This window comes from Salvelinus fontinalis, unplaced genomic scaffold, assembly GCF_029448725.1.
Source record: "Salvelinus fontinalis isolate EN_2023a unplaced genomic scaffold, ASM2944872v1 scaffold_0056, whole genome shotgun sequence".
NCBI classification, from domain to species: Eukaryota; Metazoa; Chordata; class Actinopteri; order Salmoniformes; family Salmonidae; genus Salvelinus; species Salvelinus fontinalis.
In genome coordinates this window covers 780-15,264 of record NW_026600265.1, presented here as the reverse complement: position 1 = coordinate 15,264, position 14,485 = coordinate 780, and the positions used below count along the sequence as shown (strand labels likewise).

At 41.1% G+C, this 14,485-nt stretch overlaps 6 non-coding genes across 6 annotated transcripts; all 6 read right to left on the bottom strand.

Moving 5' to 3' along the window:
* Positions 1–977: 977 nt before the first annotated feature.
* On the bottom strand, positions 978–1,141 carry LOC129842616 (U1 spliceosomal RNA). Its single transcript, XR_008757650.1, has one exon. It is a non-coding gene; the product is annotated as a U1 spliceosomal RNA (small nuclear RNA).
* Positions 1,142–3,499: 2,358 nt separating this feature from the next.
* LOC129842624 (U1 spliceosomal RNA) lies at positions 3,500–3,663 on the bottom strand. The gene has a single exon (XR_008757658.1). It is a non-coding gene; the product is annotated as a U1 spliceosomal RNA (small nuclear RNA).
* Positions 3,664–6,021: 2,358 nt separating this feature from the next.
* Positions 6,022–6,185, bottom strand: LOC129842623 (U1 spliceosomal RNA). The gene has a single exon (XR_008757657.1). It is a non-coding gene; the product is annotated as a U1 spliceosomal RNA (small nuclear RNA).
* A 2,358-nt stretch (positions 6,186–8,543) lies between these two features.
* LOC129842622 (U1 spliceosomal RNA) lies at positions 8,544–8,707 on the bottom strand. The gene has a single exon (XR_008757656.1). It is a non-coding gene; the product is annotated as a U1 spliceosomal RNA (small nuclear RNA).
* Positions 8,708–11,065: 2,358 nt separating this feature from the next.
* Positions 11,066–11,229, bottom strand: LOC129842621 (U1 spliceosomal RNA). Its single transcript, XR_008757655.1, has one exon. It is a non-coding gene; the product is annotated as a U1 spliceosomal RNA (small nuclear RNA).
* A 2,358-nt stretch (positions 11,230–13,587) lies between these two features.
* On the bottom strand, positions 13,588–13,751 carry LOC129842614 (U1 spliceosomal RNA). Its single transcript, XR_008757649.1, has one exon. It is a non-coding gene; the product is annotated as a U1 spliceosomal RNA (small nuclear RNA).
* Positions 13,752–14,485: the final 734 nt, after the last annotated feature.

The following is a 14,485-nucleotide window of genomic DNA, read 5'->3' as shown; positions in this document are numbered from 1 at the left end:
TAGAGTGACCCCTATCCACAAGAAGGACAGCAAAACAGACCTGTCTAAGGTGCTGGAAAAAGTAATTTATGAATAGATGGATGAATATACTGACAAGAATACTGTTATCAGAACTACAGTCTGGTTTTAGAAAGACCCACTCCACTGACATCTCTGTTTTGACTGACTTCATCAGGAAATAAATGGACCAGGGAAATGTCTGTTGGCATGGTAATGGTTGACCAGGGAAATGTCTGCAGCATAGCAATGGTTGACCAGGGAAATGTCTGCGGTATGGTAATGGTTGACCAGGGAAATGTCTGCGGCATAGTAATGGTTGACCAGGGAAATGTCTGCGGCATGGTAATGGTTAACCAGGGAAATGTATGTTGTCATGGTAATGGTTGACCAGGGAAATGTCTGTCAAAGCTAATGTGATTATCCAAGTCATTCAATCAATTTCCTCCCTCCTAATTTTGATCAATATGTTACAATGAGCAGTAATCTATTGTTGTCAATAAATATTGCAAATCAGTTAAGAACAAATTCTTATTTACAATGACGGCCTACCCTGACCAACCCTGACGACGCTGGGCCAATTGTGCGCAGCCCTATGGGATTACCAATCACGGCCGGATGTGATGCAGCCTGTTTATTGTGGGTTTAAATTACAAACTGTCCAATAAATGACTTAATTCTCTAGCAAATAAAAGACCTCAATCCAGATGACCTTTTCCTTGACATAATCAGGACATGACAGGCATAATCAGCAGTGCTACAATAACAGATCACACACATTGGGGTTTTCAGAAGACACAATGTATCTCTGAGGCCTTAGTTAGCTTTTAAATAGATCCTATATTCTAAAACCTTTCATCTGATAAGTAAGAAAATTGAAATATTGATTAACCTTATCACAAAACTTAATAAAAATCATGGTTATAATGTCAGCACATGGCAGCTTTACTGTGTTCATACATTATTTTTAACATGAAGATCAGGGGAGAGCGCGAACGCAGTCCCCCACTACCATAAATTATGCAATCGAGATTTCCACATTTGAGAAATTCGCAGGGGTCAGCACAGCCGGAGTGCAATGGCTGAGCCTCGCCCTGGGTGAACCGCCTTCTTGATCACGGTGTCTCCCTTGCCAGGTAAGTATGAGTTGTACACGTTGGTAGAGGGCGACCGATTCCACGGCAAAGGTGTTTGACTCGCGGTTACCATTTCTACTACTGATAATACCACATCATATCGACCAGGGTTTAATGACATTTATGAATACAGTTGAGGACAAAGCGGTGGAAAAGCGATGCACTTTGTTTTACTATATTATATCACGGTCCGACTGTTTTCCCATCATGCAACATGGTAGATATTCTATATCCGTTGAAATTTTGGTCTAACTGTCCGTCTGATTACACACAAGTAAGTGATGTACCAAAATGCTGAAATCACGTTCGTGCACACACAGCCAACCGAATGACACCAACTATTTCTGGTGTTTTGTAGCGTTCCAGACGTTGTAGGAATAGTTTCATCACGCTTGTTTTCTGATCTCCGTAACATGTGATTCCACCATCGACCACAGGGTGGCGGACGAACCCCAGACATGGAGGAGAAAGTCGCCTACTACTTCATCAACAACAAGACACACTAGTAGCTACTAGGGGTGTGCTGACATGGACATACTCGTATTCGTAATTTATCATAGTAGCAGGCAGCAGAAATCTAAATGATAATCATATGATCAGACCAGAAAAATGCCAGGAAAAGAGAGAGGATGAAATGATGAAGCCAGCGGAGGAAGAACTATAGCTTCACTCTAACCAATCAGAGCAGCAGAATCAATCTACAGCCCGCCCTTCTCTTTACAGACACGGAAACTAGCCAGGTGATTTACTTAGATCACGCACATGACTGAGAGATTCTTGCTGGCACCCGGAAAAAAAGAAGGTTTATTCCGATCACAGATTATTACAAAAAAGATTTGGATCATAATCGTTTCCAGAAAATTGCCCATATCAGTTACGATCCTCGTTTCGTCTGACTACTCCACACACCTCTAGTAGCTACAGTAACAGAGACGTTAATAATGAACACATTGTTCTATCTGTGGTAATAGGACGTGGGAGAAACGTTTTTCTTAACAGTAAGTGTTACGTATTGATGCATACGACATGCACCTACTGAAATCACAGTCACAAATAGCTTGACTGAGTGGTTGTTTTGGCCTCAATAGCTGAGCTTTTATTTAATTATCTTTATTTAACCTTTATTTAACTAGGCAACAAATTATTTATTTACATTCACGGCCTACACCGGCCAAACCTGGACAACGCTGGGCCAATTGAATAGGCTACTACAACTCATAGTTTGTCGTACTTTTCAGACAGGTGATCTATTAGGAATTATAAACTGGGTGGTTTGAGCCCTGAATGCAGATTGACAAAAACACATGTTTTTACTGTTCTAATTTAGTTGGTAACCAGTTTCTAATAGCAATAATGCACCTCTGGTGGTTTGTGGTATATGGACAATGCTAGAGTGACCCCTATCCACAAGAAGGACAGCAAAACAGACCTGTCTAAGGTGCTGGAAAAAGTAATTTATGAATAGATGGATGAATATACTGACAAGAATACTGTTATCAGAACTACAGTCTGGTTTTAGAAAGACCCACTCCACTGACATCTCTGTTTTGACTGACTTCATCAGGAAATAAATGGACCAGGGAAATGTCTGTTGGCATGGTAATGGTTGACCAGGGAAATGTCTGCAGCATAGCAATGGTTGACCAGGGAAATGTCTGCGGTATGGTAATGGTTGACCAGGGAAATGTCTGCGGCATAGTAATGGTTGACCAGGGAAATGTCTGCGGCATGGTAATGGTTAACCAGGGAAATGTATGTTGTCATGGTAATGGTTGACCAGGGAAATGTCTGTCAAAGCTAATGTGATTATCCAAGTCATTCAATCAATTTCCTCCCTCCTAATTTTGATCAATATGTTACAATGAGCAGTAATCTATTGTTGTCAATAAATATTGCAAATCAGTTAAGAACAAATTCTTATTTACAATGACGGCCTACCCTGACCAACCCTGACGACGCTGGGCCAATTGTGCGCAGCCCTATGGGATTACCAATCACGGCCGGATGTGATGCAGCCTGTTTATTGTGGGTTTAAATTACAAACTGTCCAATAAATGACTTAATTCTCTAGCAAATAAAAGACCTCAATCCAGATGACCTTTTCCTTGACATAATCAGGACATGACAGGCATAATCAGCAGTGCTACAATAACAGATCACACACATTGGGGTTTTCAGAAGACACAATGTATCTCTGAGGCCTTAGTTAGCTTTTAAATAGATCCTATATTCTAAAACCTTTCATCTGATAAGTAAGAAAATTGAAATATTGATTAACCTTATCACAAAACTTAATAAAAATCATGGTTATAATGTCAGCACATGGCAGCTTTACTGTGTTCATACATTATTTTTAACATGAAGATCAGGGGAGAGCGCGAACGCAGTCCCCCACTACCATAAATTATGCAATCGAGATTTCCACATTTGAGAAATTCGCAGGGGTCAGCACAGCCGGAGTGCAATGGCTGAGCCTCGCCCTGGGTGAACCGCCTTCTTGATCACGGTGTCTCCCTTGCCAGGTAAGTATGAGTTGTACACGTTGGTAGAGGGCGACCGATTCCACGGCAAAGGTGTTTGACTCGCGGTTACCATTTCTACTACTGATAATACCACATCATATCGACCAGGGTTTAATGACATTTATGAATACAGTTGAGGACAAAGCGGTGGAAAAGCGATGCACTTTGTTTTACTATATTATATCACGGTCCGACTGTTTTCCCATCATGCAACATGGTAGATATTCTATATCCGTTGAAATTTTGGTCTAACTGTCCGTCTGATTACACACAAGTAAGTGATGTACCAAAATGCTGAAATCACGTTCGTGCACACACAGCCAACCGAATGACACCAACTATTTCTGGTGTTTTGTAGCGTTCCAGACGTTGTAGGAATAGTTTCATCACGCTTGTTTTCTGATCTCCGTAACATGTGATTCCACCATCGACCACAGGGTGGCGGACGAACCCCAGACATGGAGGAGAAAGTCGCCTACTACTTCATCAACAACAAGACACACTAGTAGCTACTAGGGGTGTGCTGACATGGACATACTCGTATTCGTAATTTATCATAGTAGCAGGCAGCAGAAATCTAAATGATAATCATATGATCAGACCAGAAAAATGCCAGGAAAAGAGAGAGGATGAAATGATGAAGCCAGCGGAGGAAGAACTATAGCTTCACTCTAACCAATCAGAGCAGCAGAATCAATCTACAGCCCGCCCTTCTCTTTACAGACACGGAAACTAGCCAGGTGATTTACTTAGATCACGCACATGACTGAGAGATTCTTGCTGGCACCCGGAAAAAAAGAAGGTTTATTCCGATCACAGATTATTACAAAAAAGATTTGGATCATAATCGTTTCCAGAAAATTGCCCATATCAGTTACGATCCTCGTTTCGTCTGACTACTCCACACACCTCTAGTAGCTACAGTAACAGAGACGTTAATAATGAACACATTGTTCTATCTGTGGTAATAGGACGTGGGAGAAACGTTTTTCTTAACAGTAAGTGTTACGTATTGATGCATACGACATGCACCTACTGAAATCACAGTCACAAATAGCTTGACTGAGTGGTTGTTTTGGCCTCAATAGCTGAGCTTTTATTTAATTATCTTTATTTAACCTTTATTTAACTAGGCAACAAATTATTTATTTACATTCACGGCCTACACCGGCCAAACCTGGACAACGCTGGGCCAATTGAATAGGCTACTACAACTCATAGTTTGTCGTACTTTTCAGACAGGTGATCTATTAGGAATTATAAACTGGGTGGTTTGAGCCCTGAATGCAGATTGACAAAAACACATGTTTTTACTGTTCTAATTTAGTTGGTAACCAGTTTCTAATAGCAATAATGCACCTCTGGTGGTTTGTGGTATATGGACAATGCTAGAGTGACCCCTATCCACAAGAAGGACAGCAAAACAGACCTGTCTAAGGTGCTGGAAAAAGTAATTTATGAATAGATGGATGAATATACTGACAAGAATACTGTTATCAGAACTACAGTCTGGTTTTAGAAAGACCCACTCCACTGACATCTCTGTTTTGACTGACTTCATCAGGAAATAAATGGACCAGGGAAATGTCTGTTGGCATGGTAATGGTTGACCAGGGAAATGTCTGCAGCATAGCAATGGTTGACCAGGGAAATGTCTGCGGTATGGTAATGGTTGACCAGGGAAATGTCTGCGGCATAGTAATGGTTGACCAGGGAAATGTCTGCGGCATGGTAATGGTTAACCAGGGAAATGTATGTTGTCATGGTAATGGTTGACCAGGGAAATGTCTGTCAAAGCTAATGTGATTATCCAAGTCATTCAATCAATTTCCTCCCTCCTAATTTTGATCAATATGTTACAATGAGCAGTAATCTATTGTTGTCAATAAATATTGCAAATCAGTTAAGAACAAATTCTTATTTACAATGACGGCCTACCCTGACCAACCCTGACGACGCTGGGCCAATTGTGCGCAGCCCTATGGGATTACCAATCACGGCCGGATGTGATGCAGCCTGTTTATTGTGGGTTTAAATTACAAACTGTCCAATAAATGACTTAATTCTCTAGCAAATAAAAGACCTCAATCCAGATGACCTTTTCCTTGACATAATCAGGACATGACAGGCATAATCAGCAGTGCTACAATAACAGATCACACACATTGGGGTTTTCAGAAGACACAATGTATCTCTGAGGCCTTAGTTAGCTTTTAAATAGATCCTATATTCTAAAACCTTTCATCTGATAAGTAAGAAAATTGAAATATTGATTAACCTTATCACAAAACTTAATAAAAATCATGGTTATAATGTCAGCACATGGCAGCTTTACTGTGTTCATACATTATTTTTAACATGAAGATCAGGGGAGAGCGCGAACGCAGTCCCCCACTACCATAAATTATGCAATCGAGATTTCCACATTTGAGAAATTCGCAGGGGTCAGCACAGCCGGAGTGCAATGGCTGAGCCTCGCCCTGGGTGAACCGCCTTCTTGATCACGGTGTCTCCCTTGCCAGGTAAGTATGAGTTGTACACGTTGGTAGAGGGCGACCGATTCCACGGCAAAGGTGTTTGACTCGCGGTTACCATTTCTACTACTGATAATACCACATCATATCGACCAGGGTTTAATGACATTTATGAATACAGTTGAGGACAAAGCGGTGGAAAAGCGATGCACTTTGTTTTACTATATTATATCACGGTCCGACTGTTTTCCCATCATGCAACATGGTAGATATTCTATATCCGTTGAAATTTTGGTCTAACTGTCCGTCTGATTACACACAAGTAAGTGATGTACCAAAATGCTGAAATCACGTTCGTGCACACACAGCCAACCGAATGACACCAACTATTTCTGGTGTTTTGTAGCGTTCCAGACGTTGTAGGAATAGTTTCATCACGCTTGTTTTCTGATCTCCGTAACATGTGATTCCACCATCGACCACAGGGTGGCGGACGAACCCCAGACATGGAGGAGAAAGTCGCCTACTACTTCATCAACAACAAGACACACTAGTAGCTACTAGGGGTGTGCTGACATGGACATACTCGTATTCGTAATTTATCATAGTAGCAGGCAGCAGAAATCTAAATGATAATCATATGATCAGACCAGAAAAATGCCAGGAAAAGAGAGAGGATGAAATGATGAAGCCAGCGGAGGAAGAACTATAGCTTCACTCTAACCAATCAGAGCAGCAGAATCAATCTACAGCCCGCCCTTCTCTTTACAGACACGGAAACTAGCCAGGTGATTTACTTAGATCACGCACATGACTGAGAGATTCTTGCTGGCACCCGGAAAAAAAGAAGGTTTATTCCGATCACAGATTATTACAAAAAAGATTTGGATCATAATCGTTTCCAGAAAATTGCCCATATCAGTTACGATCCTCGTTTCGTCTGACTACTCCACACACCTCTAGTAGCTACAGTAACAGAGACGTTAATAATGAACACATTGTTCTATCTGTGGTAATAGGACGTGGGAGAAACGTTTTTCTTAACAGTAAGTGTTACGTATTGATGCATACGACATGCACCTACTGAAATCACAGTCACAAATAGCTTGACTGAGTGGTTGTTTTGGCCTCAATAGCTGAGCTTTTATTTAATTATCTTTATTTAACCTTTATTTAACTAGGCAACAAATTATTTATTTACATTCACGGCCTACACCGGCCAAACCTGGACAACGCTGGGCCAATTGAATAGGCTACTACAACTCATAGTTTGTCGTACTTTTCAGACAGGTGATCTATTAGGAATTATAAACTGGGTGGTTTGAGCCCTGAATGCAGATTGACAAAAACACATGTTTTTACTGTTCTAATTTAGTTGGTAACCAGTTTCTAATAGCAATAATGCACCTCTGGTGGTTTGTGGTATATGGACAATGCTAGAGTGACCCCTATCCACAAGAAGGACAGCAAAACAGACCTGTCTAAGGTGCTGGAAAAAGTAATTTATGAATAGATGGATGAATATACTGACAAGAATACTGTTATCAGAACTACAGTCTGGTTTTAGAAAGACCCACTCCACTGACATCTCTGTTTTGACTGACTTCATCAGGAAATAAATGGACCAGGGAAATGTCTGTTGGCATGGTAATGGTTGACCAGGGAAATGTCTGCAGCATAGCAATGGTTGACCAGGGAAATGTCTGCGGTATGGTAATGGTTGACCAGGGAAATGTCTGCGGCATAGTAATGGTTGACCAGGGAAATGTCTGCGGCATGGTAATGGTTAACCAGGGAAATGTATGTTGTCATGGTAATGGTTGACCAGGGAAATGTCTGTCAAAGCTAATGTGATTATCCAAGTCATTCAATCAATTTCCTCCCTCCTAATTTTGATCAATATGTTACAATGAGCAGTAATCTATTGTTGTCAATAAATATTGCAAATCAGTTAAGAACAAATTCTTATTTACAATGACGGCCTACCCTGACCAACCCTGACGACGCTGGGCCAATTGTGCGCAGCCCTATGGGATTACCAATCACGGCCGGATGTGATGCAGCCTGTTTATTGTGGGTTTAAATTACAAACTGTCCAATAAATGACTTAATTCTCTAGCAAATAAAAGACCTCAATCCAGATGACCTTTTCCTTGACATAATCAGGACATGACAGGCATAATCAGCAGTGCTACAATAACAGATCACACACATTGGGGTTTTCAGAAGACACAATGTATCTCTGAGGCCTTAGTTAGCTTTTAAATAGATCCTATATTCTAAAACCTTTCATCTGATAAGTAAGAAAATTGAAATATTGATTAACCTTATCACAAAACTTAATAAAAATCATGGTTATAATGTCAGCACATGGCAGCTTTACTGTGTTCATACATTATTTTTAACATGAAGATCAGGGGAGAGCGCGAACGCAGTCCCCCACTACCATAAATTATGCAATCGAGATTTCCACATTTGAGAAATTCGCAGGGGTCAGCACAGCCGGAGTGCAATGGCTGAGCCTCGCCCTGGGTGAACCGCCTTCTTGATCACGGTGTCTCCCTTGCCAGGTAAGTATGAGTTGTACACGTTGGTAGAGGGCGACCGATTCCACGGCAAAGGTGTTTGACTCGCGGTTACCATTTCTACTACTGATAATACCACATCATATCGACCAGGGTTTAATGACATTTATGAATACAGTTGAGGACAAAGCGGTGGAAAAGCGATGCACTTTGTTTTACTATATTATATCACGGTCCGACTGTTTTCCCATCATGCAACATGGTAGATATTCTATATCCGTTGAAATTTTGGTCTAACTGTCCGTCTGATTACACACAAGTAAGTGATGTACCAAAATGCTGAAATCACGTTCGTGCACACACAGCCAACCGAATGACACCAACTATTTCTGGTGTTTTGTAGCGTTCCAGACGTTGTAGGAATAGTTTCATCACGCTTGTTTTCTGATCTCCGTAACATGTGATTCCACCATCGACCACAGGGTGGCGGACGAACCCCAGACATGGAGGAGAAAGTCGCCTACTACTTCATCAACAACAAGACACACTAGTAGCTACTAGGGGTGTGCTGACATGGACATACTCGTATTCGTAATTTATCATAGTAGCAGGCAGCAGAAATCTAAATGATAATCATATGATCAGACCAGAAAAATGCCAGGAAAAGAGAGAGGATGAAATGATGAAGCCAGCGGAGGAAGAACTATAGCTTCACTCTAACCAATCAGAGCAGCAGAATCAATCTACAGCCCGCCCTTCTCTTTACAGACACGGAAACTAGCCAGGTGATTTACTTAGATCACGCACATGACTGAGAGATTCTTGCTGGCACCCGGAAAAAAAGAAGGTTTATTCCGATCACAGATTATTACAAAAAAGATTTGGATCATAATCGTTTCCAGAAAATTGCCCATATCAGTTACGATCCTCGTTTCGTCTGACTACTCCACACACCTCTAGTAGCTACAGTAACAGAGACGTTAATAATGAACACATTGTTCTATCTGTGGTAATAGGACGTGGGAGAAACGTTTTTCTTAACAGTAAGTGTTACGTATTGATGCATACGACATGCACCTACTGAAATCACAGTCACAAATAGCTTGACTGAGTGGTTGTTTTGGCCTCAATAGCTGAGCTTTTATTTAATTATCTTTATTTAACCTTTATTTAACTAGGCAACAAATTATTTATTTACATTCACGGCCTACACCGGCCAAACCTGGACAACGCTGGGCCAATTGAATAGGCTACTACAACTCATAGTTTGTCGTACTTTTCAGACAGGTGATCTATTAGGAATTATAAACTGGGTGGTTTGAGCCCTGAATGCAGATTGACAAAAACACATGTTTTTACTGTTCTAATTTAGTTGGTAACCAGTTTCTAATAGCAATAATGCACCTCTGGTGGTTTGTGGTATATGGACAATGCTAGAGTGACCCCTATCCACAAGAAGGACAGCAAAACAGACCTGTCTAAGGTGCTGGAAAAAGTAATTTATGAATAGATGGATGAATATACTGACAAGAATACTGTTATCAGAACTACAGTCTGGTTTTAGAAAGACCCACTCCACTGACATCTCTGTTTTGACTGACTTCATCAGGAAATAAATGGACCAGGGAAATGTCTGTTGGCATGGTAATGGTTGACCAGGGAAATGTCTGCAGCATAGCAATGGTTGACCAGGGAAATGTCTGCGGTATGGTAATGGTTGACCAGGGAAATGTCTGCGGCATAGTAATGGTTGACCAGGGAAATGTCTGCGGCATGGTAATGGTTAACCAGGGAAATGTATGTTGTCATGGTAATGGTTGACCAGGGAAATGTCTGTCAAAGCTAATGTGATTATCCAAGTCATTCAATCAATTTCCTCCCTCCTAATTTTGATCAATATGTTACAATGAGCAGTAATCTATTGTTGTCAATAAATATTGCAAATCAGTTAAGAACAAATTCTTATTTACAATGACGGCCTACCCTGACCAACCCTGACGACGCTGGGCCAATTGTGCGCAGCCCTATGGGATTACCAATCACGGCCGGATGTGATGCAGCCTGTTTATTGTGGGTTTAAATTACAAACTGTCCAATAAATGACTTAATTCTCTAGCAAATAAAAGACCTCAATCCAGATGACCTTTTCCTTGACATAATCAGGACATGACAGGCATAATCAGCAGTGCTACAATAACAGATCACACACATTGGGGTTTTCAGAAGACACAATGTATCTCTGAGGCCTTAGTTAGCTTTTAAATAGATCCTATATTCTAAAACCTTTCATCTGATAAGTAAGAAAATTGAAATATTGATTAACCTTATCACAAAACTTAATAAAAATCATGGTTATAATGTCAGCACATGGCAGCTTTACTGTGTTCATACATTATTTTTAACATGAAGATCAGGGGAGAGCGCGAACGCAGTCCCCCACTACCATAAATTATGCAATCGAGATTTCCACATTTGAGAAATTCGCAGGGGTCAGCACAGCCGGAGTGCAATGGCTGAGCCTCGCCCTGGGTGAACCGCCTTCTTGATCACGGTGTCTCCCTTGCCAGGTAAGTATGAGTTGTACACGTTGGTAGAGGGCGACCGATTCCACGGCAAAGGTGTTTGACTCGCGGTTACCATTTCTACTACTGATAATACCACATCATATCGACCAGGGTTTAATGACATTTATGAATACAGTTGAGGACAAAGCGGTGGAAAAGCGATGCACTTTGTTTTACTATATTATATCACGGTCCGACTGTTTTCCCATCATGCAACATGGTAGATATTCTATATCCGTTGAAATTTTGGTCTAACTGTCCGTCTGATTACACACAAGTAAGTGATGTACCAAAATGCTGAAATCACGTTCGTGCACACACAGCCAACCGAATGACACCAACTATTTCTGGTGTTTTGTAGCGTTCCAGACGTTGTAGGAATAGTTTCATCACGCTTGTTTTCTGATCTCCGTAACATGTGATTCCACCATCGACCACAGGGTGGCGGACGAACCCCAGACATGGAGGAGAAAGTCGCCTACTACTTCATCAACAACAAGACACACTAGTAGCTACTAGGGGTGTGCTGACATGGACATACTCGTATTCGTAATTTATCATAGTAGCAGGCAGCAGAAATCTAAATGATAATCATATGATCAGACCAGAAAAATGCCAGGAAAAGAGAGAGGATGAAATGATGAAGCCAGCGGAGGAAGAACTATAGCTTCACTCTAACCAATCAGAGCAGCAGAATCAATCTACAGCCCGCCCTTCTCTTTACAGACACGGAAACTAGCCAGGTGATTTACTTAGATCACGCACATGACTGAGAGATTCTTGCTGGCACCCGGAAAAAAAGAAGGTTTATTCCGATCACAGATTATTACAAAAAAGATTTGGATCATAATCGTTTCCAGAAAATTGCCCATATCAGTTACGATCCTCGTTTCGTCTGACTACTCCACACACCTCTAGTAGCTACAGTAACAGAGACGTTAATAATGAACACATTGTTCTATCTGTGGTAATAGGACGTGGGAGAAACGTTTTTCTTAACAGTAAGTGTTACGTATTGATGCATACGACATGCACCTACTGAAATCACAGTCACAAATAGCTTGACTGAGTGGTTGTTTTGGCCTCAATAGCTGAGCTTTTATTTAATTATCTTTATTTAACCTTTATTTAACTAGGCAACAAATTATTTATTTACATTCACGGCCTACACCGGCCAAACCTGGACAACGCTGGGCCAATTGAATAGGCTACTACAACTCATAGTTTGTCGTACTTTTCAGACAGGTGATCTATTAGGAATTATAAACTGGGTGGTTTGAGCCCTGAATGCAGATTGACAAAAACACATGTTTTTACTGTTCTAATTTAGTTGGTAACCAGTTTCTAATAGCAATAATGCACCTCTGGTGGTTTGTGGTATATGGACAATGCTAGAGTGACCCCTATCCACAAGAAGGACAGCAAAACAGACCTGTCTAAGGTGCTGGAAAAAGTAATTTATGAATAGATGGATGAATATACTGACAAGAATACTGTTATCAGAACTACAGTCTGGTTTTAGAAAGACCCACTCCACTGACATCTCTGTTTTGACTGACTTCATCAGGAAATAAATGGACCAGGGAAATGTCTGTTGGCATGGTAATGGTTGACCAGGGAAATGTCTGCAGCATAGCAATGGTTGACCAGGGAAATGTCTGCGGTATGGTAATGGTTGACCAGGGAAATGTCTGCGGCATAGTAATGGTTGACCAGGGAAATGTCTGCGGCATGGTAATGGTTAACCAGGGAAATGTATGTTGTCATGGTAATGGTTGACCAGGGAAATGTCTGTCAAAGCTAATGTGATTATCCAAGTCATTCAATCAATTTCCTCCCTCCTAATTTTGATCAATATGTTACAATGAGCAGTAATCTATTGTTGTCAATAAATATTGCAAATCAGTTAAGAACAAATTCTTATTTACAATGACGGCCTACCCTGACCAACCCTGACGACGCTGGGCCAATTGTGCGCAGCCCTATGGGATTACCAATCACGGCCGGATGTGATGCAGCCTGTTTATTGTGGGTTTAAATTACAAACTGTCCAATAAATGACTTAATTCTCTAGCAAATAAAAGACCTCAATCCAGATGACCTTTTCCTTGACATAATCAGGACATGACAGGCATAATCAGCAGTGCTACAATAACAGATCACACACATTGGGGTTTTCAGAAGACACAATGTATCTCTGAGGCCTTAGTTAGCTTTTAAATAGATCCTATATTCTAAAACCTTTCATCTGATAAGTAAGAAAATTGAAATATTGATTAACCTTATCACAAAACTTAATAAAAATCATGGTTATAATGTCAGCACATGGCAGCTTTACTGTGTTCATACATTATTTTTAACATGAAGATCAGGGGAGAGCGCGAACGCAGTCCCCCACTACCATAAATTATGCAATCGAGATTTCCACATTTGAGAAATTCGCAGGGGTCAGCACAGCCGGAGTGCAATGGCTGAGCCTCGCCCTGGGTGAACCGCCTTCTTGATCACGGTGTCTCCCTTGCCAGGTAAGTATGAGTTGTACACGTTGGTAGAGGGCGACCGATTCCACGGCAAAGGTGTTTGACTCGCGGTTACCATTTCTACTACTGATAATACCACATCATATCGACCAGGGTTTAATGACATTTATGAATACAGTTGAGGACAAAGCGGTGGAAAAGCGATGCACTTTGTTTTACTATATTATATCACGGTCCGACTGTTTTCCCATCATGCAACATGGTAGATATTCTATATCCGTTGAAATTTTGGTCTAACTGTCCGTCTGATTACACACAAGTAAGTGATGTACCAAAATGCTGAAATCACGTTCGTGCACACACAGCCAACCGAATGACACCAACTATTTCTGGTGTTTTGTAGCGTTCCAGACGTTGTAGGAATAGTTTCATCACGCTTGTTTTCTGATCTCCGTAACATGTGATTCCACCATCGACCACAGGGTGGCGGACGAACCCCAGACATGGAGGAGAAAGTCGCCTACTACTTCATCAACAACAAGACACACTAGTAGCTACTAGGGGTGTGCTGACATGGACATACTCGTATTCGTAATTTATCATAGTAGCAGGCAGCAGAAATCTAAATGATAATCATATGATCAGACCAGAAAAATGCCAGGAAAAGAGAGAGGATGAAATGATGAAGCCAGCGGAGGAAGAACTATAGCTTCACTCTAACCAATCAGAGCAGCAGAATCAATCTACAGCCCGCCCTTCTCTTTACAGACACGGAAACTAGCCAGGT